Here is a 24,681-nt window from a genome sequence, read left to right as displayed (position 1 = left end):
CATGGAGTATCCCTATTATAGCTGGTACCACCAGCTCCCCAGGGTCCCAGCCCCCATCAGGGCTTACTCAAAACCTCTTTCTCACCATAAAGCTCCCCCACCCCACCCCGCCTGCTTTTGAGTCTTCCCCAAAATACAAATGATGTCGCTGAGCCCCCGCTGCAACACAATCTGAACAGGCGGATCTGCTGGTTCTCTTGTGGGTGGTCTTCCTTTCTGTTCACACATAGAACACATCATCCGAGGCCAAGCAGAGTGGCAGCAACCTGCGCCTTAGTGTCCCCTCTGCACCATGGGACAAGCCCATAGGAGGAGAAAGGCCACAGGAGGCATGTTCCTGCAGCAAGTGGAGGAGTTCCCAGGTGGTCTCGAAGCCTTGAGATCACTGTGTCCATTTGCTGAATGCTGAGAGGTGAATGCAGGTGAGCAGAGTGACCAGGTACAGGGGCAGGAAATCGGGAAGAAAGATACTTTCTTTCCAAGGTGTTTGTGGCAAGTGGACTGGAGTGGGTGCTGGGTTGGAAGCATCTTTCAGGACACGCACTGTCGTGAATGAGAAGAGGGCATTTCTCAGCTTCATTATATCATTCAAATTTCTGCCACAGTTAAAGTTTGCTCTCATTATTTTATTATTCAAACTGCAGCCTTGTTCATTATCTCTCCCACCTCACTGCCCAAGTCAGCCCCAGTGGGACCCTCTGAGTTCAGAAAATCTTGAGAACTCAGTGATGGGGGGTAAGGATCAGCCTGGAAATAAGGGCTTCTGGGCCTCTCAGCTCTTGAGGAGAAGCCTGACCCGGTAGGAGTGAGAAGGGAAGGAAAGCTGGCTGAGATCCTGGGAACGTACTGAGTTTGAGTCTGGCTGTCCAGTCTGGAGATGGGAGTGTGGCTCTGAGGTCAGACCAGATACATGGCCCAGGGACTCGAGAGCAGGACAGGGGACAAGCTGGACCCAGGGACCATATGCCTCCATCAACACGGGCTGCACTGGCCAACCACCAACCAGGTGGCTGATATGGCACACAATTACTTCTCACTGTCCTGGAGGCTGGAAGTCCAAGGTCACAATGCTAGCAGACTCAATGTCTGGTGAGGGCCTGTTCTTTGGCTTGTACACAGGTACTTTCCCACTGTGTCCTCACATGGAGGAAGGAGTAAGGGAGACTCCCGGGGTCCTTTTATAAGGGCGCCAACTCCTTCATGGGGCTCCACCCTCATGACCTAATCACCTCTCAGAGCCCCTCCCACCCAACCCCATCCATGACCTCGGGGGTCGGGATTTCAACATGAATTTGCAGAAGACACAAACCTTCTGTCCCTACCAGCATCTGCACATGGGCAATGATTGAGTTGGCCCCAGGCCAGCCTCAGGAAGACTGAGTAGGTGGCCATGCCAGACCAAGCCCAGGAGATGCTGGTCACCCTGGGACCAGGCTCCAGGAAATGTTGGCGGGAAGGGGCAGCCAGCTGTAGGACAGCACATGTGGGGTTGTGGAGGGTGGCAAGAACTGGAAGGTGGGAGAGGTAGGAAGGGGTAGGTCCCAGCAATGTCATAGCACCCAGTGAGGAGCCTGCTGTCAGCAGTGGCACCATGAGAGGTCAGAAGGGAGGCCAGACTAGATACAGCAAGTGCAAGGATGGGTTTTCTAGAGCGGGGTGTAAGCAGAACCACCAGACACAGCAGGGCTGGGATGGTGGTGGGGAGGACGTTGAGGCAGCTGCCCAGGATGTATGGACGAGGAGAAGGAAGAGAAGGGAAGACAGGGAGGAGGTCAAAGGGGAGAATGTGGGTGAGTGGGACACCTCAGGCAGGGGTGGGGGAGAGGGGGGTGTCTTTCGGGGCTGAAACATGTCAGGTCTCTCTCATGTCTCCTTCTGATCCTGTTCTCTCCTCGGCTGCCACTCAGAGCCTAACCCCAAAGGTCCCCTTTGAGGGTCTTCACATCAGTCCTGAAGGGCAGGCTGCGTTGCTCTACACATGCCTCTAGGTCTGACAGCACACTGGGGGCTTGCACATGGCTGGCACAACTTATGATGGGAACAAGATGATCAGAGATTTTCTGGAGTTTCAAATTAGTTACGTTGCTTCCTGGGATAAAACAAAACCAGACAACAAAGTTCAGGTCTAACAGGGTCAAGCAGAAGACCCAGAACTCAGCTACAATTAGCTGCAAGCTGGGTGAATGGAGCAGAAAGTAGCTACGTAACCAAAACCTATCAGGTTGCCGTGAATGAGCTCAGCATCCACCAGAACACCCAGCCCGCCCTAATTACTTGGCAAATTCTAATAACCACAATCTCTGAAAATGAGATAAGTCATAATCTCCCACCCACTTTGATGTGAGTGAGGAGAACTGGATGCAAATAAATGTCCATGGACCCAAATGCCCCCACAAGGGGACATTGAGCCACAAGTAGCTTTAGGAAGGAGATGCAGGAGGAAAGCAGGCAGCCTGGATACTTTGGAAAAGGAAAGAGCCCATTCATTCACTCTTCAATCCCCACTTCACATCTCTGTGGAATGATCACCTGTGGCAGGCATGATGCTTGTCGTCCAGGGAATGTGGAGACTTGGGGCATCCGTGTTTGCTAATGTTTTGGAGAATGAGCCTGCTTGTAATTCCCAGCAGCAGCTCAGCTGGTCAAGCTGATGATGTGACCTCATCCATGTCCTCACGTTGCTTCTGAAACAGAATTCAAGGAAGAAAGGACCAACACGACGCTGAGGGCCATGACTATCTGATTATCTCCTCTTCCTGGCAGAGGAGATGGAGTAGCCAGGGGATGAGCCCAAGTGGCCTAACTTCAACAGGCTTTGAGCCCCTACATGACATTTGTCCCTCTCCTCCATGCTGAGGACATAAAGTCAAGAAAGAGAATGTGCTGGTCTGGTCACTATTTGTGGTTGCTACAAAGGAGTATTTTATATTAAGAAGGTGCCATTTGTCGGCCAGTTTGGGAGCTGTAATTCGTATGGGGGATTGATCTCACACAACAGAAGTGTTACATGACCCCAGTGGTCATAGATCTTGGATATCCAGGGACAAATCCCCATCTCTTGTCTCTCTATTCTTTAAAATAAGGCTGATTGATCCCACGCATGACTTAAATCTGGACCCTTGCAAGACTGTGTATAAATAAATTTAAACATCAAGGAAAATTCTGTCAGAACACACACGGGGTTTGATGCTTGGTTTTAAAAAGGATAATCTCCACGTCACATTGACAGACATTACTTTTCAAAGGAGAAGTCGTTAAGTAAATGTTGTTCGGATAATTTCATAATTGCTGGACATAACTGGAGAGACCTACGGGCAGCAGAACATGAGGATCCGGAATCACCTTCATGGAGGTCGCTTCTTGGCAAACTCAAGGGGTCTCACTTGGGAGTGCTCAGATGCCAGCAAGGACAATGAGAACACTCCATCTTAAGGGCAACAAAGTGAAGACCCAATGTCCTGCAAACAGGAATGAAATAGGCTTCTCCATCTCGCAGTCACGGCAAAGCCTGATGGATGCTTCCCTTCAGAATCAACCGCAAACTTTAGAGATTTGGAAGGGAGTTTGTGGGGAGGGGTGGCAAACAAATATTCCCCCAGCTGGTTTCCCCTCACATTGAGATGTGTAAATAATATTCTGTAATAACGAAAGTTATGAACCAACAGTTCATATGGAGAGGAGAAAATATTGGCAAATAAAAACTCTCATTGCCCAGAACATAAACCATCATCTCTCCTGAGACTGACAAATGGAAACACTTACCTTGTCCACCAAGAGTTGCAGCGACTGGGGATGGGGCAGGGGGGTGGGGCACAGAACCAGGAAGACCAGCTCAGCCCCCAGGCTGGGCGTCAATCCATTTGTCAGCCCTCCATGCACACTCGAGGTGGGTGCTTAATTGCTCATAAAAATGATTTGCTAGGCATTTAGTTTTTTTAATAAGCAATGGGGTGGGCGGCAGAGGATGAGAAGATGAAGTTCCTCAGAACGTTGGCTTTTTACCTTTCAGATCAATGAAAAGAAGCCTGTGGTAAGGGAGGTGAGCCAGAGGAGGAGTCAGGGGAGGGTGATTTGGATGGAGAAAGAGGACAGACAGACACAGCTAGGCTTGCCTCTGGGGAGGTCCCAGTGCCAGCCAGGGATGGCTGCACCTGTCTCCAAGCCCTTCTACCAGGCTATGTGTTCGTGAACAAGTCCATGTGTGTGGTTGTCTGGCATCAGCCCACGAAAGAAAGAGAAGGCTGATCCCCACAGGCATTGCAGGAGGGTAGGAGGGAGAGCTGCAGAGTCTCCCGGGACCCTTCCTCCTCACGTCTGCCCTGGACACATTTAAGAACAATACAGCACGATCCCAGGGCTGGGGCAGGAATCTGCAGGCGGAAGCCTCATCCATCTTGCACATGGCTTCTCCCCATACATCAGATAACCCTGGCACATGGTAGGTACTCAATAAAAAAAAAAAAAAAAAAAATGTGTCTAGGGTAATGGACGCTCACGAAGGATCCAGTTTCCGTTTAGGGAAATCACATTTGGAATTTTAAATAAACTGAAGAATTCTGAGACCAGAAAGGACAATTGGCCAGCATCCCACCCGTCAACCCCCAGTCATTGAATAGAGCTGTACCTAATCCCCCCACCATGCACCAAGTACGCCAAGATGTGCCCCAGACCTCCTGGCCTCTCCTTGCTGTAGGCTGCCCCAAAAGACCACCAGCCCAAACATGTCACAGAAAACAAGCCGGACGCCTCGCCGTCCTCTGAGTACCGTTACCTTCTCCCCCGTCCCTTCTTGGGGCTGCACAACCCATGCTGAGCAGCCACCGGGCAGAAATGTCAGCTCCTAAATCAAAGACATACATCACCGGCTGCCCAAATTAACACATTTTATGGAGCTGTAAATGATTTTATGATAAATAGGAGCTGAGGGTTATGAATCAGGTTATGCAATCACTTTCTTCCCCTCGGCCCAGACCCCCGTTGCTTTCAATTGAGAGGCAATACAGGGGGCGTGGAATGACATTTAGTTACATTAAATTGCAAACTCGCCTTTTTCCTTGCTGTGTTCCCCACATAAAATAAGGATTAATGCCCCTTCAGCAACTTGCAGGCCTTGCCCCGCCGAGGTAAAGGACTCAGGTGCCCCTGGGTCGCCGTTAGTTAATTCATGAGGCTCCGGTCCATCTCAGGGAGCCCTAGAGGCCACATCTGGACAGCGCTGGGCAAAACTGGCTGCTCATTAGACAAGCCGCTGACAAAAAAAAAAAAAAGAGGAAAACAGTGCCTCAAATGTGGGCGCGCTCCCGAGTGGGCTTAGAGGACCAGGGAGTCCCACCGCACACTCTGCTGGTTGGATACTCCATCATGAGTAGGTTTACGCAGATGCCAGTTTTGTCAGAGGATACCATTAGGCCAACCACAGAACATTCTCCCCAAAGTAGCACAGGGTGGGGTACCATCAGGACACCAGAGCTTATAAAGGACTATTGTCCTGGAGAGAGAGAGCTAGAGGGGAGGGAGGGGAGGTCAGGCAAGAAATAACTAAGGAGACATGTGGTTCCTGGCTCGCCAGGGTCAGCACCTGTCACATCAAGGGGAAGTCTCAATTTGGAGGCTCCCAAAAAACTGATGCACAACCTGGGTGCCCAGTTTTCCTGAGATATGCAGAAGTCATCCCTGCAAAAACATGGCAAGACTCAATCCGGCAGTCAGAGCACAGGTGTACCTCGGACACACTGTGGTTTCGGTTCCAGATGGACACACTGTGGTTTCGGTTCCAGATCAACACAACAAAGCAAGCCAAATGAATTTTTTGGTTTCCCTGTGCATATAAAATTTATGTTTATATTATGCTGTGATCTATGAAGTGTGCAACAGCATTTTGTCTTCAACGCTATAATGTATGTACCTTAATTAAAAATACTTTATTCCTAAGGACTGCTAACCATCGTCTGGGTTTTCAGAGAGTCAGAATCTTTTTGCTGGTGGAGGGTCTTGCCTCGATTTGAGGGCTGCTGACTGATCAGCGTGGTGGTTACTGGAGGCTGGGTTTGCTGTGGCAATTTCCTAAAATAAGGCAGCAATGAAGTTTGCTGCATCGATTGACTCTTCCTTTCACGAACAATTTCTCCATAGCAGGCAATGCTGTTTGATAGCATTGTACCCATAGGGAAACTTCTTCCAAAACTGGAGTCAATCTTCTCACACCCTGCTGCTGCTTTGTCAACTCAGTTTACGTGATGATCTAAATCCTTTGTTGTAATTTCATCATCTTCACAGCATCTTCACCAAGAGTAGTTTCCAGCTCAAGAAGCCACTCTCTTTGCTTGTGCATAAGAAGCAGCTCTTCATCTGTTCAAGTTTTATCCTGAGATTGAAACAATTTGGTCCCATCTTTAGGCTCTATTTCTGGTTCTAGTTCTCTCGCTGTTTCTACAGCATCTGCAGTGACTTCCTCCTCCCCTGAAGTTCTGACCCCTTCAAAGCCATCGATGAGGGTGGGGGTCCACTTCTTCCAAACTCCTGTTTGTGTGGATATTTTGACCTCTTCCCATGAATCATGAATGTTCTTAATGGCATCTAGATGGTTAGTCCTTTCCAGGTTTTCAGTTTACTTTGCCCAGATCCATCAGAGGAAGCACTGTCTATGGCAGCCATAACCTTAAAAAGTGTATTTCTTAAATAATAAGACTTGAAAGTCAATATTACTCCTTGATCCGTGGGCTGCAGGATGGATGTCGTGTTAGCATGCATAAAAACAACATTCTTCGCCTTGTACATCTCCATCAGAGCTCTTGAGTGACCTTGTCAATGAACAGTACTATTTTGGAAGGGATCTTTTTTCCTGAGCAGAAGGTCTCAACAGTGGGCTTAAGATATTCAGCAAACCATGTTGTAAATAGATGTGCTGTCATCCAGGCTTTGTTGTTCTATTTACAGAGCACAGCAGAGTAAATTCAGCATAGTTCTTTAGCATAATTCTAGAATTTGCACAATGGTAAATGAGCATTGGCGTCAACATACCAGCTGCATCAGCCCCTAACAAGAGAGTCAGCCTGTCCTTTGGAGCTTCAAAGCCAGGCACAGACTTCTCCTCTCTAGCTGTGGGAACCCTAGATAACATCTTCCAACAGAAGGTGTTTTGTCTACGTTGAAAATCTGTTGTTTCCTGTTGCTGCCTTCATGAATCCTCTTAGCTAGATCTGGAGAACTTGCTGCAGCTCCTCTATCAGCAGTTGTTGCTTCACCTTGTGCTCTCATGTTACGGACATGGCTTTCCTTAAACCTCCTGAACTTACCTCTCCCGGCTCCAGACCTTTTAAATGCAGCTTCATTCTCTCTCTCAGCCTTCAAGAATTGAAGAATTAGAGCCTTGCTCTGGATTACGCTTTGGTTTAAGGAAATGTTGTGGCTGTTTGATCTTCTACCTAGACCACTACAACTTTTCCCATATCTGCACTAAGGTTGTTTTGCTTTCTTATTCATATGTTCACTGGAGTAGTACTTTTCATTTCCTTCAAGAACTCTTCCTTTGCTTATACAACTTGGCTGTTTGGCGTGAGAGGCCTAAGCTTTCTGCCTGTCTTGGTTTTCAACATGCCTTCCTCAACTGAGCTTAATCATTTCTAGCTTTTGATTTAAAGTGAGAGACATGGACTCTGCCTTTCACTTGAACACTTAGCAGCCATCGTAGGGTTATTAACTGGCCTAATTTCAATATCGTTGTGTCTCAGTGACACAATGAGGCCCGAGGCCCAAAGAAGAGGAGAGTGATGAGGGAACGGCCAGTCAGTAGAGCAGTAGGACACACTTAACATTTATCAGTAAAGTTTGCCATCTTATGTGCATGTGGTTTATGGCATCCCAAAATAATGAGTGTGGCAACATCAAAGATCACTGATCACAGGTCACCATAAAAATATAATAATAATTATAAAGTTTAAAATACTGTCACAAAAATGTGCCCCAGAGACACAAAGTGGGCAAATGCTATTGGAAAAACAGCACCAATGGACATGCTCAATGCAGAGTTGCCACAAATCCTTAATTTGTAAAAACTTGATACGTGTGAAACATAGTAAAACAACATGGGCCTGTAAACTTTTTAACTTGGAGAAAGAGGAAGGGGAACGCTAAAAGAACTTAAGTGAGAGTTAAGTTTCTTAGATGAATGGATGCGTTGTTAAGTGTGAAGAAATTGGGCAGAGAATCAAGCCTTTTCAATGAAAACCAGAAAAAGTTTCTCCAATCTGTGATTTTCCCCATTAAGTAAAACTACAGTTCCCACTTGGCCCAAAAACCTAGAACAGAATAAGGCATCTCTCTTGCAGATTCTAGAATTGTAAATAAGTCAAATATCTTCTCACTCTTCTTCACACCTACCTCATGCCCAAAGGCATCTGAAAAAAAAAAAAAAATCTTCTTGGCCAACTAGTCCTGAAAGAACTCTCATTCTTTGGCTGAAACTCCCATCTTTGCTAATGACATTCCACATCTTGAGAGGGCCCCAGACAAGGAAGCAAGGTCAGCTGCAGCCTGTTTGGTAAGGAAAGCTGACAGGGAAACCCCCAGTGGAGACAGAGGGGCCACAGGCTCCGGGAAGGCGACCCCAGGCACATAAGCTTCAGGCATCTGGGGTAGCCTATGCTAGTTCACAGTATATTTCAGAAACAGAAACAGTAAGTGAGAATTCTGGAAGTAATAGATCAGCCTATAGGCTCAGAAACAAAAAAACGACAACAAAAATAAATCCACCTTTTTGGAAATGAATCCCTGTCTCAGGTCTCCAAGGAGAGGTCTGAGCCTCCCCTCTTCCTAGATAGCAGGAAAAGCATTATACTCGGCTTGACACACTCAGAAGTAAGTTAAAGAAAAAACAGTGATAGATGTGAGCAATATTGAGACAAAGGGAAAGTTCACAATGAGGGCACTCAGCACATATTCCACTGTTGATGGGAACAGAGAGCTCCCCCTCATCCAACCATCAATGCCAGATCCGGTTGACATTTGCCGCTTGAGTAGCAATGTGTATACTTGAAAGCTTGGGGTTCCTTCTTCATCACCAATAGACTTTTACTGCACAGTTACTATGTTCTTATCTATGTCACTAGTGAGGGAAAGGAGAGAGCAAGGATTTTCTAAAGATCTAAGTCTTAAGGAGTTCACTAGGAAATCTAGGGTATACACATGCCCATTTTCACTGGCAGGCTTTAGCTGAGTATTAGAAACTTGAGATGCAAATAGACATCCATATTCTAGACAGCATCTCCCCTGCCCTCCTGCTTCCACTCTGCAGGAAAAACAAAATGCAAAATATCTGAGGAGGCCAGTATGTGGACAGAAGCCACAGACTATTTCTGTAATCCCTACCACAAAGCTGCTGGGTGGTGCTAGAAGCTAGGAGAGCCCCTTTCAGATATGATCAAGCTTCCATCCATGATGCCTATAGCCAAGAAGGAGATAAGAAGGACCACTGTTCCAGACCAGCTTTTCCTTGCATGACGTGCTACTCCCAGACCACCCAGAACACCTGTCAGAAATGAAAATTGCCTGGACCCAACCCAGCCCTTCAGAATCAGGACTTTGGGCGTTAGCCCTAGAAACTTGCATTTATGGTTCCCAAATGCATCTTTTGCACAAATGGATTTGAAACAGTGCTCCTCACTACTGTGGCTTCCTTTGAAAGTCCACACCTGTGCTAGACACAGGTCCTAACATCACAGACACACCATACCTCTGGGCATCTTCTCTGCCCCTCATCTGTCTGTACATCCCAAAAATAACATTCTAGGAAGAGAGGATGGAGGGGGACTTGGCCCTATGCCTCCCTCCAGCTCCTGGAGAGGATGGATCCTCTGACATCTATCACCATGTGATGACTCATTTAGGGCTGTCACCCCACCTCATAGAGCTCTACTCAGATAGGGACCTAGCCTGGTTTGTGCACTGCCAGATCAGCAGTGCCTGAGGACATACCTGGCACCAAGGAGGAGATAGATGAGAGAGGGGTCAGTAGGTGAATGTACAAAAACCCCACAACCTTCCTCTCACGTGATTCACTAGTCTCTGCTCCCAGTATTCCTTTATGGTAACAATAACATCATGTTCCCACATCCGCAATGGGCTTTAGATTATAAAGTGCTTTGCTGCACTCAATTCTATGACCTCAAAATGGCTCAGAGCTCAGTCAGTGGGGAGCTCAGGGGGTATGCTCCCCCGGAGCTGGCAGAGCTGGTAAGTCACTAACAGCGATGTGGAGTGGCTGGGCAGACTTCTGGGAGCTGGGAAAACACGCACAGTGAGCCTGGAATTAGGCCTGTACTCAACTCAGCAAAACAGTGTGTCACCTTGAACCTCCACAGGAACAGTCTTCATAAAACCTGCAGGAGGAGACCCTCTCCCCAGGCACAAAGTCCAATTCTCCACCTACACCATCAGCACCCCTCACCCCCAGGAGCTCTCTTCCGAGCTGGGCAACAGGAAACCTCATTCAGCATCAGGGCAGAGGGCAGTGGGGAAAGGCACAGAAGAATGGGTCCAATGGCCCGAGAATTAATACCCAAGCCCACTATGGTCCCCCAATGGCCAAGCTGACCACCTGCCATGCTTCTTTGGAAATATATGCCTCATGGAGGGGAGGTAGAGGAAGGGCACAAGTGCCTTGCTCTTGCCAATGGACCACCAGCAGAAACAACCTGTCACTGGAAGTGATATCCAATTTCCCACGTGAAACCTCCCTGCAAGAACAACCTAGATGAGGCACCTGGATGGCTCAGTGGTTGGGCATCTGCCTTTGGCTCAGGTCATGATCCCAGTGTCCTGGGGTAGAGTCCCACATTAGGTTCCCCACAGGGAACCTGCTTCTCCCTCTGCTTGTGTCTCTGCCTCTGCATGTGTGTGTGTGTGTGTCTCATGAATAAATAAATAACATCTTAAAAAAAAAAAAAGAACAACCTAGAAGGCCCCTTGTCCCAGACAATGAAGCCACAAACTGGAAGAGCTGCTCCAGCCTGGATCCCTGTGTGACTGTGTGGAGCAGAGCCTATGCTGACCTGCCAGGCCTGAATTGGCAGGGTGCTGTGGCTATGGCTTGGCTACAGCAGCATAACCTGGCCTTGGTGCAACAATAAACATGATCCAACTTATTAAATCTCAATCCTGGGTTCACAGCTCTTTCATTTGCTCTGTGATCAAATATGAATTATACATAAAGCAGCCCTGCTCAAACCAAGGTGAACCATTTGTCACAGGGAAAAGTGCTTGAATCCTGAGCTGAACTAGCCACCTTCTTTTATAAAACAACATTTTTACTTGAAAAAATAGTTAAGAGGCAAACTATGGTCATTCAGATTTGGGTATTTGGCAGAGGTTCTCTCAGTATATATAGAGTGAGCCTGTCACTCCACAGGAAACAACAGGCAGCATTTGTTACCAATGATAGAATTCAGGCTTTCAAGCAAGAATTTTGGGAGACTGGTCTCCACCACCATGAGCTTGACAGCTTCCCAGTGCTCAGGGGTTTTTCAGATTAAGTAGAGGGTGATATTGATGAATGTGACTTCTTGAATAATGAGATGGGTTGACATTTGGAAGACATGTAGAAGGCAGTGAAATGGTATTTTCCACATTACCTGTGTGCTATGTTACAAAATCACATGTACCCACTGAAAAAATGGATTTTGATGTCACAAGAAAGAAAGCATTGTTGATAATGGTTTCTGAGTCCACACTGCAACCAGCCTTTAAAGAACTACCACTTGCCGACTTTCATTTCAGCATCAAAGTAGAATATCTACAATTATTTGTAGAGCATCCACAGAATACCTGATAAAACCTTTTAAAACACCCTGTTTTCCAACTACATACCTGTGTGAGGCTGTATTTTCTTCATATATTTCAAACAAAACAACATATTGCAACAGACTGAACACAGAAGTCCTCCTGAGAATCCAGCTGTCTTCTATTAAAGCCAAACATTAGAGAAGTTTACTGAGAAGTGAAACCATGCCATGTTTTTTACTATTGGGGGTGGGGGGGACATATCATCACTCTTCCCAAACGTGGTATTTGTGTCAATAGGTCATTGGGTTTGTTATTGCTATTTTTAAGAATTGACAAATATATAATTTTTAAATGTCTCCATTTGCAACTTAAATAAAATAAGAATCAATAGATATAACCCACAATCAGAACTTCTTTGAGAACCTCTAACTTTTATGAGTACAAAGTCATTCTTTTTTTTCTTTTTTTTTTTTCAAAGTTATTCTTGATTAACTTCCCACGTGGGTCCCCACGTCTAGCTCTGAGCAGCCTGAGGTCCTGTGAGGGAGGGGACCATGCTTTATTCTGGTGTCTGTGTGGGTCCTAGCCCCACAATCATGACCATGGTGTGTGCCACATGAGTGGACAAAGGAACAAGGTTTTCCCTGTGGGTGGGACAGTCGGAGACAGAGACAGACAGTCAAACCACTGCCTCCAGAGAGATCCGCAGGAGCTCTTTGGTATCCCTTCTGAATCCAGGTTGAAGAAGGAGGCACCACCCTCCAGACCACAGCATTCAGGGTCCCTCAGGGTACCCTGGATCTCCTGAGATGGATGATCCACAGGCCATCTGCCTCCCAAAGCCTCAGCAGCTAATTGAGATTTCACTGAAACCAAAAGGAAATAGGAGTGTGCCATTTAAAATTATGAAAAACAATTAAGAATGTTGTACTAAAAGCTACATTAAAGTGTAAGTGCATTTAATTGGCTCAATATAGTCACAGTTTGATATGATTGACAAAGCACTGAGCAGCAGATTAAAGGTTTCCCAGACTGAGCTGCCCCAGGGAAAATCCTCCTGGGTCCCTGTGGACTCTGCTGGACAGGGCCATCTCCCATCTGTGCTGGCACCCAACCCAGCAGCAGGGAAAAAGGATCATTGCCACGAAGACAAAGGCTGTACCTTCACACAACATTCCTCTTTATCTGTCTGATACCCGCTCTTTTCCCGAAAGAATTTGGGGGCTCTTTTCATTTTGCTCTTAGCATCTTTCTGTGTGTTAACTTCTTTCAGATGTAACTCAAGGGGAACAAGATAGATATGCCCTCATCTTTAACTGGGGCTACAGATACTCAGAGAACATGTGACCTGTTTAAGAAATGGAACAGCCAAAGTTAACCCAGATCCTCTTCAGGCCTACAAACACAAAGGAGCCAGGGATCTTTTCTGATCTTTCAGGGGTGGTAAAACTGGCTACTTCCTCCTCCTTGACTCTTGGCCATTTCTGAGGGGAAGGTACTGGAGATGTGTTAGAGCAATACTCACTAGCTGCTACAACAGTGCCAAAATGTCTGTAGCTTAGCAATAAAATGTATTTCTTGATCACCAAAGCATAATTTGCAACAGGCAGCAATCCCAGCAGCTCTCCATAACAACGTCCCATGTATCTAGACTCTGGCATCCTAAGATTGCCACAGGAACTGGCAGGGGATCCTCCCTTTCATCCGCATCTGCATCCCATCAGCAGACTCAGTCACAGGGTCCTGAGTTCACTGCAAGAAAGGTTGGGAAATGTACCCTCCTATGGAAATGTGCACAGGCTCTTCTACGACCCACCCTCTGGTCTCCAATATTCTCTTTGTCCTTTCTCCCACACAGAGGACATCCAAAACCCCACCTGGTCACTGCACACAGCACAAGTGCAAACTCTCCAGGGAGGCTCAGAGTCTCCTCCAGCAGGTCTGGGTGGCAACCTGTGAATGAAAAGGGCAGCTATCAAATGCCTAATGCACACACACATGTAAGTACCCGATATCTGACTATGGGGCAGCACCAAGTTCACCCCATCAGACCAGAGTAGCAGAGGAGATAAGCAACATAGCTCAGCAGCCAAGAATCTTTAAACAGAAATCAGATCACATTCTCCTCCCTGTTCAAAACTCTGCAATGGCTCCTGACACACCTGAAATTGTCCCTGTGGAACACAGTACTGAATGGGGCCATCTCTGTCCCCTAAAGTAAAACCCTGGTCCCTAACCAGGCATGGTAGGCCCTAAACACATGTCTGACCTCAACACCTACCTTGTTCCATCTTCGCAGTCCTAAATGGCCACTTTCACCTTCCCTTCTTCCTGCCTCGGCACTTTTATGTCATCATTCCCTCCCCACTTGTTTTCACAGCTAGCAACTTCTCATGATGTAGGTCCTCACCCAAATGTCTAATCTTTAGAGGGGATGTCTCTGGGAGCCCCTGTACACTGCAGATCCGTCCCTGTGTTTGTTGTCTGTACAACTCCTACCACAACTTGATGTTGGGTTATGTATGCATGCACTGCTGGTTTTCTGTCCCCTCCATGAGGGAGGACAGGAACCACATCTATTTGCATCACATCTATGCCCCCAGGACATACCTGACATTCAGTAGTACTCAGTGAATGTTTGCTGAATGAACAACAAATGAAACAAACCAACATTTCTCAATCTGTTGGTCATATTAATATCTTCTAAAAGTAGATTCTTCAAAATGATAAACTTTTGTTCATCAAAGGACACTACCAAGAGAATGAAAAGACAGCCCACAAAATAGGAGAAAATATTTGCAAATCATTCATCTAATAAAGGATTAATACTCAGCATATACATAAAAACTCCTGCAACTCAACAACAAAAGAGTAAACAATCCAATTCAAAAATGAACAAAGGACACAAATAGACATGCCTCCAAAGAAGACATACAGATGACCAATAAGTGCATGAAAAAATGTTCAACATCATTAGTCATTAAGGAAATGCAAATCAAGCCACAATGAGAGATCACCTCACACCTATTAGGGTGGCTGCTAAAGAAGCAGAAAACAACAGATGTTGGTGAGGATGTGGGTAATTGGGACCCTTGTGCACTGTTGGTGGGAATGTAAACTGGTGAAACCACTGTGGAGGACAGTGTGGAGGCTCCCCAAAAAGTTAGACATGGAATTGCCATATGACCAGCAGATTCACTTCTGAGTATACACCCAAAACAATCGAAAACAACCCAAAACTTGAAAAGACATTTTTTGTACACTCATGTGTGTAGCAGCATTATTCAAACAGCTAAAAGGAGAGACCACTCTAATTTCCATCAACAAATGAATGGATAGACAAAATGTGGTCTATCTGTACAGTGGAATATTATTTAGCCTCAAAAAGCAATGATATTCAACCGTAACAATATGCTAAGTGAAATAAGCCAGACACGGAAGGACGAAGACTATGATTCTACGCCTATGAGGCCCCTGGAGTAAGCAAATTTATGGAGGCAGAAAATGGAGGGAGTATCTCCAGGGGCTGAGGAAGAAGCAGGGTGGGGGTGGAGGAGGTGTCAGTGTCTCATGGGAAGAGTTTTCATTTGGGAAAATGAGGAAGTTCTGGAGATGATGGGGGTGGTGGTTGCACAGCAAAGGGAGTGTATTTAATCCTACAGAACTGTGCACTTGCAAGTAATAAAGGTGGTCAATTTTATGTAAGTATATTTTACATCAGTAAAGAAAAAAAGAATGAAAAACAGTAAATTCTTCATCAGGTCAGGGAAGTGCTGGTATTCTTCATAGTAAAATTCTAGAGAACACTGAGGAAGAAAAGCATTCAGTTATGTATTGTCCAATGTTTCCCGACTCACCCGACCACAGCACTTGTGAACTTTTTGCACTGTGCCTATTTCATACAAACAGTCACACTGGGACACTTTCATCTTAGACAGTCTCCTAAGGGCCAGGCACTGGGTCGGGAACTGATGAATGGGGTAGACCTGGTCTTACCTCCATGGGCTTCACAAGCTAGTGAGGGACACCGTGGCCCAGAAAACCCATTAAATTTCTGGCATGGTGGAAGGTCATTGTTTTCCATTTTCTGGAGGCTTCATGAGGGGCATACGGGTGGTTCCTGCCACCCAGCACCCCCTGCACCTGAGTAGGGCACCCTAGACTCTCAGAGCCTACATCTGCAGCCCACGGACCCCCAAACTACATGGAGGCAAACAGGGGCAGGCAGACAAGTGGTCTCCATTTCTTCCTCCAAAGCCATTCAGCAGCAGCCCAGCTAGGACCTTCAAGACCTGCTCAAGGGGGAAGGCACCTGACCTTCAGGACTTCACCAAGTTCACAGCAGTTCCCATGTCTTGAGAACAAGCCAGGCTGTGATATTTCAGAGCTTGTTTTGAGGGTGGGGGCAAGGGGCCTAAACAGAGGCTGCCCCCCTTTTCTTGCACCTCCCCAACTCACCTGGGGCCCACCTGGGGCTCCAGCAGCTGCTGGAAGTGGTGATCCAGCCCATACCAGGGTGTGGTGCCAGCACCCAGGGCTCAAGTGGTGTCTTGGCCACACCAGAAGCACCAGCAGACTGCTTCTGGCTTCCTCCCTCTGCATGCCCCTTCCCAGACAAAGAATCTGAGAGAAGAGCCACACCGTGCCCTAGCCTGGAAACTTCTTGGCTCAGAGGGAGCAGGTGGAGGTCCTTGGCCAGGAGGTCCTTGACCAGGCCCAGGAGAGGCTACAGAAAACCAGCCTGGGCTGCTCCAGGCTGACCCCACACCACCCATCTCCCTCATCACAGGAGGACAGTCCTTCTCTCAAGCCCCTTCTGGAAATCTGATTCTTCAACATCCTTGCTTTGACCAGAGATATCTGGTGCTTTCCCCTAAAAATGAGAACAATTCCAGCAGTATCTGCTTTAAAGAGAGGCCTCTGAAGACTGAATAGGGCCATCCATACTTGGCACATACTAGATGCTTTATCTGTGTGCATTGTCAAGACCCATGAAGTCAGACTGTGTGCCTGTTTATGGGCCTTTCATAAATATTTGCTAAGTGGAATTCATGGATCTATTTCTCCTGAGAATTTAAGGAAACCGAGACCCAAGCTGTGACCACTTAGCTATTCCGTGATATTGCATCTCTGCTCCACTCTTGACTTCGTTATCTGCAGCTGAGACTTGACTGCTTCTTCCCTGTCACTGAAGATGAAATGACATTCCTCCCAATATATAGACCGTTTGCCATGCAGGAGACCCAGAAATCGCAGGGCACACTCATCCTGCACTTACCAGCTGATTTTGCCTTTTGCCTCACACGAGCACCATGACTTGGGGCCGGGAGAGCAGCTGGTGTCGCTGCCCACGTTTTGCAGATGATGAATCCAGGTCTCGGGAAGGTTAAGTGATTTGCCCATGGTCACCCAGCTAATTAGGGAGAGCAGAGCAGCGGGGTTGTGAAGCCGACTCCTTTCACTGGGGTCTCTTCTGTGCACTGCCCCTAAAACACGCTTCCACCTGGGAAAGCGATTCGAAGTTGGTCTGAGTCACCGTCAGTGTGAGAGGCTGGAGTTGCCTTCCAAAAAAATTCCAAGGGAAATCACCTACTCTGGGAAAATAATAATTCATGGCATCTAACTCAAAACGTGTGCTGGGCTGGCTACGCATCCCATGAGGGATGGCAAGGGCTGCTCTAAATGCTGGTGTTTCTCCAAATTAGGGCCTGAGGCCAGCTGCTCTGCCTGGCTCACACCCTGCTCATTTCCACTTTTTCCAGCTCATCCCACACTCCTGAGTCGTCACAAGAGCAAGTGCAAAGCGGCACTGAGATTCGTCTCCAATGAGCTAACAGCCCTGTTAATGTCCCTGCGTGGCTCTAATTTACCTCTGCCTTTGCCGATGCTCAGAGAAAGCTCGGTGACTGCCCCAGAGTTCACTAAGGAGCATCATGATGGCTTAGTCTCAGGCCCCTCTGTTCTGTCCAAACAGATCAGCTTCCTGGGAACGTCGTCCCTCACCTGGTGGGGAAATGGGAAGGTGACCACTTGTGAAGCTCATGGGTCCCGTCACCTTCTCAATTAAAAGTCGAAGACAGCTCCTCTCCTGCTCAGCCTCCCATCAGCCCCAGGTCACGCCCTCCAGCCTCCAGGCCGTGGTTAGTGCCTTCCCTAAGGAGTGCTCCCTGAAAGGTGCCGCATTATAGGGTCCCCTCTAGTGCCGCGCCCTGAAATGTATTGATTCCTACTTCACAGCTGAAGGGCACTGATCTGGTCACGAAAGCTCCGAATGTGGTTCTCTGATGAGGGCCTCTGATTGGAGAATTAGTCATTGATCTTCCCAGAGACGTTTCAGAGAAGAGCCTTCAATAAGATGATCCAAACTCATTCTGGCGTGCTGAGGACTTAGCCAGCAGGGAACGAAGAGATTCATTCCTCACCCACCTGAGCCACCGGGAGGCCCACCTGCTAAGTCTTAGATTAAAGGATGGGAGTGATGAGAAGCCCTAAAAGGATGTTTCTGACTCCAGTCCCCACGCACAGGTCCCAGGGTCACGTCGAGTGTCAAAGGATTACCTGCCTGAACCCCTGTTTCTTGCCCCCTGTACTGAGTTGAACAGTGTCCCGCTCAAACTCACATCTACCCATGACCTCAGAATGTGACCTTATTTGGGAAACTCTGGCTTTGCAGGTATAATCAAGTCATCACTGAGGTCACATTGGATGAGGGTGGGGGTCCTCAGAGGACAAGGGAGGGCTGGACACAGAGGCAAGGATCCATGCAGAAAGGAGGTGAGGTGGTGGTGGCAGGGGCGGCTTCTACTAGCCAAGGATGGCCTGTGGCCACCAGTTAGGAGCTGAGGGGAGCCTGGGATAGAAGGAACCAGCCCTGCCCTCAGCTGGATCTCAGACTCCTGGCCTCCAGAGCAGAGGGAGAGTCATCTGTTTTTTCATGCCCTCCCAGTCTGTGCTGGTCCTTTCTGGCAGCTCCAGGGAACTAACCTCATGTGTCCCCTGTGCCCCCCAAGCACAGCTAAGCAGGACTCCTAAGCTAAACAGCTGCTGAAATAGGTTTCAGTTTCTGCTCTGCATTTCTTCAGGGAGGGAGAGGGGCTTGCATTCCTTCATTCCTTGAGACAGAGGCTTGGGAGCCCCATCTGCCTTCTGGAGTCTATTCAGAAGGCAGCTCCAGGACCCCTTTGTGACTCACCCCACCAGGCAGGGTCCCCTAGCTCAGCACCTCATGCTGCCTGTCATGCTGGCTGGAGCGTCGTCCCATACTTCCACATCTGTCCTTCCTGGTGGACAGAGAGCTCCAGGGACAGGGAGCAGAGCTGGCCAGGGGGGGACACAGATGCCATTCCCACCAGCCCTCCGCTGCTGCTTCCTGCAGGATGGGAGCACGGAAACACTCCTTAAGGTTCACCCTGAGAGCCACAATACAGAGATGGAGGGCAGACTGAGGATTCTCCCTGGTTTGCAAGGCCCAGAAACATCCCGACAAACAGGCACAGAGGGAGGCATTTCTCCTAAAACCCCTGGCTCAGCAGCAGCTCCATTCCGGTCAGGTAAAGCAAGTTTCAAAGGACTGGTCCTTCCACTTAATTAAGGGTCCCACACACACACACAAGGCTGGGGCCTAATTTGACAGTTTTGATCAGCAATTTTAAGACCATCTGGAAACCGAGACACTGGAAACTCCCGCCAGCTCTTGAAATAACTCAGCCTGGCTCTGTTCACCAGTGAGCACAGCCGGCCCCAGAGCCTCCACGTCCAGGATGCCAGGTGGGGCTCACAGAATAAGTGAGATTTGGATACAGCCAGTGTCAGCCTCCTTCGTGCAGGACAGGGGCAGGGGTCCACACCCTGCCCAGGGCCAGCCGGGTCTCCTGACTGCTTTCCTTGGAGGCAGATTCTCCAGCACCCTGAGGACAGTCACTGGTTTCCAGCCGACCTCTGTACTTGCCCTCTCCTTCCCTGGCCACATAACAACACTTTAAACACAGAAGCTTTGCCCTCATATCCTAAGGGGTTCCCCCCACTGCCGAGCCCCACTCAGCCTCCGTCCTCCTCAGGGGCCAGGCTTCCTTCCTCTCTCAATCCCACAGTGAGACTTCATGGTCTCTGAAGCCTCATGAGCCCCAGAGCAGAGCTCTGTCCTTCTGGGAGGGAAGCCCTGCTACCGGCCCTCCTCTGCCCTCATCCAGATGAAACCCCTTGCAGCCATCCTAGCCTCTCAGGGTGATGACCATTTTGTCAGGTGTACACACCCTCCCTCCTAAAAGGTAAATGGATAGCAAAGATGGAGCAGGGGTTCCCATTCAGGGCATTCATCCAAGAAGTGAGCTATGAGGGGAGTTGAGTCTGAATAGGACAGCCTTTCCATACCTTAAAAATCTAACCGTCTGTTCATTCACATACAACTGTCAGAAAGCTTCGGAGTCAGACTTGAATTCAGGTCATGGCTGCCCCACCGTGCGTGAGGACTCTGGTGCCTCACTCACAGGTGAGGTATTTTCAAAAGTATCAAGTGCTATCTTCCCAGCTTTGTAAACCTAAGAGCACTATACGTATGTAAGGGATATTTCTATTCAGTTACCAAACCTTTACGGAGTGTCCATGAGGTGTGCCAGGCATGACTTGGACCCCATCCATTACCGTAGTCCAAATAAAGGCCCTCTGCATGGTTCTCCCCACTGGGAGTCGAAGGTGTGTCTTCCCAAGACAATCTTGGAGGCAAAGAGCTGGAAGTTGAACTCTCTTTGGATTTTTTTTTTCCTCTTTGGATTTAAATCACCCCAGAGCTAACCTGCCCTGGTGGTTGGGAAGAGCAAGCAGAGATCCAGAAAGGTGACAGTCAGGAGAGAGCACACGGGTAGACAGAGTCACAGCTCAGGATCCTGAACAAACCAAGGGCGCCGGCCTGCCTCACACCCAGAATGCCTATGGAGATCCTGAGGGAAATTCCTTGGGAATCACAGCCAAGCCCAGCCTGTAGCAGGCACTTTGCAAAATACTCTGTCCCTGTCCTCTTGCATCTTGCAGCAGAAACTTCTCTGAATAATTCAGAGGCATTAGTTAAATCAGGTCTCACATGCCTAAATCCATGTGGGTCTTGAATCAAATTATGGTGAGTCGATGCTGTTAAGCTCTTATTAGCAGTAATAGTATTTTAAAATAACAGAATTTTGTCATGGTATGTGATGGAGTTTTTAAGTACTTTTGTCATATGAGCTTCCAGCTAGCATCTGTGGTTCCCCCAGCCATTAATTTTGCTGAAAATTAATGCAATAGTCAGCTTCTGAAGCAGTAACAAACAGTCCCAATATCTCAAGGGCTTACAGCAAATGTGATTTTCTTCCTCATTTTCCACAAGCTCTCTATATACTGACTATGGCTGTCTGGGCTCTGCCGGGCTCTGCTAGGTTCCTCTGGGTTCTGCTGGATTCTGCTTGGTTCTGTTTTGTTCTTCTGAGTTCTGCTGGACTCTTCTGGGCTCTACTGAGCTCTGCTGGGTTCTGCTGCATTCTGCTGAGTTCATCTGAGCTCTGCTAGGTTCTACTGGTCTCTGTTAGGTTCTTCTGGGATCCACTCAGTTCTTCTGAGCTTTGCTGGATTCTGCTGGGTTTGTTTGGACTCTGCTGGATTCCTCTGTGTTCTGCTGGGTTCTTCTGGACTATGCTGGATTCTGCTGGGCTTTGCTGAGTTCTTCTGGGTTCTGCTGGGCTCTGCTGGGTTTGTCTGGATTCTACTGAGCTCTACTGGGTTCTACTGCATTCTTCTGGATGCTACTGGGTTCTGCTGGGCTCTACTGATTTCTCCTGGGCTCTGCTGGATTCTAATGGAATCTTCTGGCTCTGCTGGGATCTACTGGGTTCTTCTGGGCTCTGCTGGGCCCTGCTGCATTCCACTGAATTCTGCTGGACTATGCTGGATTCCAATGGAGTCTGCTGGACTCTTCTGGGTTCTGCTGGGCTCTGGGCTCTGCTGGATTCTGTTGGGGCTCTCATGGGCTCTGCTAGGTTCTGCTGGATTCTATCAGGGTCTGCAGGGCTCTGCTGGGATACATGTGTTTCTTTCCTAGAATTCAGGCTCAAGAAGTATCCAAAATGTGGAAACTGATGTTCTCATGGTGAAGGCCAGGGGCAAGTCCAGCAGAGCCAAACAAACAAGTGCACATTTGAAGTTTCTGCCTGAGATTGGGTGAGGGAAGGCTATATGACACCCATTCACATTCCTTTGGCCAATGCAAATTTCATGGCCATCCCCAAAGTCAGAAGCAGCAAAAAAATAGTCCTCTGCCTGCATGGCAAGGAACAGGTATCATAGGTTTAATTATGCCACAAAATTTATACATTTAAGTGCTAACCCTAAGAACCTCAAAATGTCACCTGATTTGGAAATAGGGTCATTGCAGATGTAATTAGCTGGTCAAGATGAGGTCATACTGGAGATGGACTCCAATGTGACTGGTGTCCTAATGAAAACAGGGAATTTGGACATAGACATACATGTACAGAGAGAACACTATATAAAGATGAAGGCAGAGATGGTATGATGCATGTATAAGCCAAGGAATGCCAAAGATTACCAACGAATCACAGAACCTAACAAAAAGGCCTAGAACAGTCTCCTCCAGAGTCCTCAGAAGGAACCAACATTGCTGAAACTTCGATCTTGGGCTTCTGGCCACTAGAACCATGAGAGAATGAATTTCTGTTGTCCATGCCACTCAGTCTGTGGTGCTTTGTTATGGCTGCCCAAGGACACTAACTCATTCCCAAGAAGGACCAAGTAGTGATGAGAAAATAATCCAATGGACCACAGTTGGGTAGCCAGGAGAAAGCTTGAGATGACAGAAGATCTGCCTTCTATGTCATTGGTGCTAGGCCTGCTGAAATGCCACATGAGCCCAGAGGAGTTGACTTTTCCCACACTCTTTTCTTCTAAGAGCTTAAGTCTGTGTGGCTCTACCTGGTTGTGATCTTCTATCAGTGAGTTTTGGGGGCAAGAGGTATATTTCCAATCTAGTGTTATTACTGGCAGGTAGTGACTCCTGCTTTTTGATATTGTAGACGTCTTGATGGTTGTCCTTGGCAGTCCAAGACAATTCCACTGTGGATGTTTCTGGACCTCTGCTATGAAAATGCTATATCCCAAGAATGTACTGGAAATATCCAAGAGGCAAAGGTCCCAGAGGAACAAATGGACTTTGAAGTCACACAAATCTACATCCAAGCCAAACTCTGAGTGTAAAGTGGAATAAGTACACTCTTCCTTGCCTCTCTCACTGCATGTAGCTATAAACCTTGCACGGAATATGTGGAGCAGCTCTGTGAAGGCTCTGTAGCACAAACATCAGGAAGATGGAAGAAGATCAGAAGTCAAAGTATCAGAGAACTTGTGATGAGTTTACCATTTTGTATTCCTCTGGTATCTTCTAGTCTAGACCCATTCCAGCCTAGAAGTGAGCATTGACAAGGACAGAAGCTCCAGAAGTTCTCTAGCTGTTTTGAGGAGTGGGTCTCTAACACTCAAGAGAATAGAGGAAATGTACCATTTTTTCTTTCTTCCAGTCTCATACCCCAAATTCCAAGTATTCCCACTGCGGCAACAGCAATAGCAGCCTCAGTGAGAACCCAAAGGAGCCTAAAATCCTGCAGGATAATCTTCTCCAATTAGGGAAGCTGTGGTCTTAAAAGAGTGGAATAGATCCCACTGTTTTGTTTTTTTTTTATTTCTTTGTCTTCTCACAATTTAGCCCAAAATTTGTTGTAGGAAGTCCATGCCTGGGAAGAATAAATAAAGCCTTAAATTTATGGCCACAGAACTGTAAAGGGGAGCCCCCAGAGAATCATAAAGAATCACGGATATTGAAGGAAGGGAGAAGCTTGGGAAATTTCTTGGATTTTTTTCCTAAGTTGTTCCTATGTGGATCCAATCCTGATCCATGTGAAAAAAAAGACTCTGAGAACTGAGCTAAGAGATTGACTACCTCCCTAGATCCCAGGCTGGCCACGGAGTGGCAGAAAGGCAGGACAGATCTGAACATCAATGCAAGGACTTTAAAAATGAAACTTCTTTTCAACCCCCAAAATCTCTAGTGGGTTGGTCACAACTTGTGGCCTAAATATAACTAAGTTAATGGCCTGCCAAATCAACAAAAATATCAGCATTCTAGAGATTTAATTAAGACACAAGACCAATCCCATAGCATAATATTCAAAATGTTCAGAATTTAATCCAAAAGTATTCTGCATACAAAGAAGCAAGAAAATCTCAACACTGATGGAAAAAGACAAAGTAGACACTACTGTCAAGATGACACAGATGTTGGAATTACCTGACAGGCTGTAAAGCATCTACTATAAAAAGTCTCCAACAAGCAAGGGGACACTCTTAAAACTGATGTAAAGATAAGTTGTTTCAGCAAAGAAATGGAAGATACAAACTGAAAAATACAATCACTGTAATTCTTTAAAAGCCATTGAATGGGCTTAATATCAGAATGATGATGGCAGAGGAAAGAATCAATGAACATGAAGATACCTCAGTAGAAACAATCCAATCAAAAAAAAAAAAAAAAAAGAAACAATCCAATCTGAAAGGAACAGAAATGGAAAAAAAAAAAATTGGAAGAAGTGAACAAGAACTTGGGATCTGTGGAGCATTCCCAAACCAAGTTCTGACCCTTTACAAGCTGAGTGTCTTTGGAAAGGTTCTGAACTTCAGTTTCCTCACCCCTAAGTAAAGATGACCTTTGTCTTCCCACTAGGTGTCAACATACGTCATCTCAGTGAACCCTCAGGACAACCATCTAGCACAAGTATAGGGAACAACAGCTTCATTTTACATATAAGAAAACCAAGGATGGGCAGTCTAGAAACTTTATTCAACCTAGTGAATAAACCTCACAGACAA

At 47.2% G+C, this 24,681-nt stretch overlaps 1 long non-coding RNA gene across 5 annotated transcripts; it reads right to left on the bottom strand.

Annotated features, from left to right (window-relative positions):
- Positions 1-134: 134 nt before the first annotated feature.
- On the bottom strand, positions 135-18,392 carry LOC111096119. Of its 5 annotated transcripts, none has more exons than XR_005359819.1 (4): positions 17,649-18,392; positions 17,057-17,281; positions 2,530-2,684; positions 622-2,089 (listed from the first exon to the last, which is right to left on the bottom strand). It is a non-coding gene; the product is annotated as an uncharacterized LOC111096119 (long non-coding RNA). The 5 variants fall into 5 exon arrangements; XR_005359820.1 differs by having other exon boundaries at positions 17,057-17,781; positions 18,009-18,392; XR_005359822.1 differs by lacking the exon at positions 622-2,089 and adding an exon at positions 135-543 and having other exon boundaries at positions 17,057-18,392.
- Between the last annotated feature and the right edge of the window lie 6,289 nt (positions 18,393-24,681).

Source organism: Canis lupus, chromosome 5 (assembly GCF_011100685.1).
Source record: "Canis lupus familiaris isolate Mischka breed German Shepherd chromosome 5, alternate assembly UU_Cfam_GSD_1.0, whole genome shotgun sequence".
Classification (NCBI taxonomy): domain Eukaryota; kingdom Metazoa; phylum Chordata; class Mammalia; order Carnivora; family Canidae; genus Canis; species Canis lupus.
Note: the sequence above shows the minus strand (reverse complement) of the source record. Positions and strands in the feature narration are given on the sequence as shown.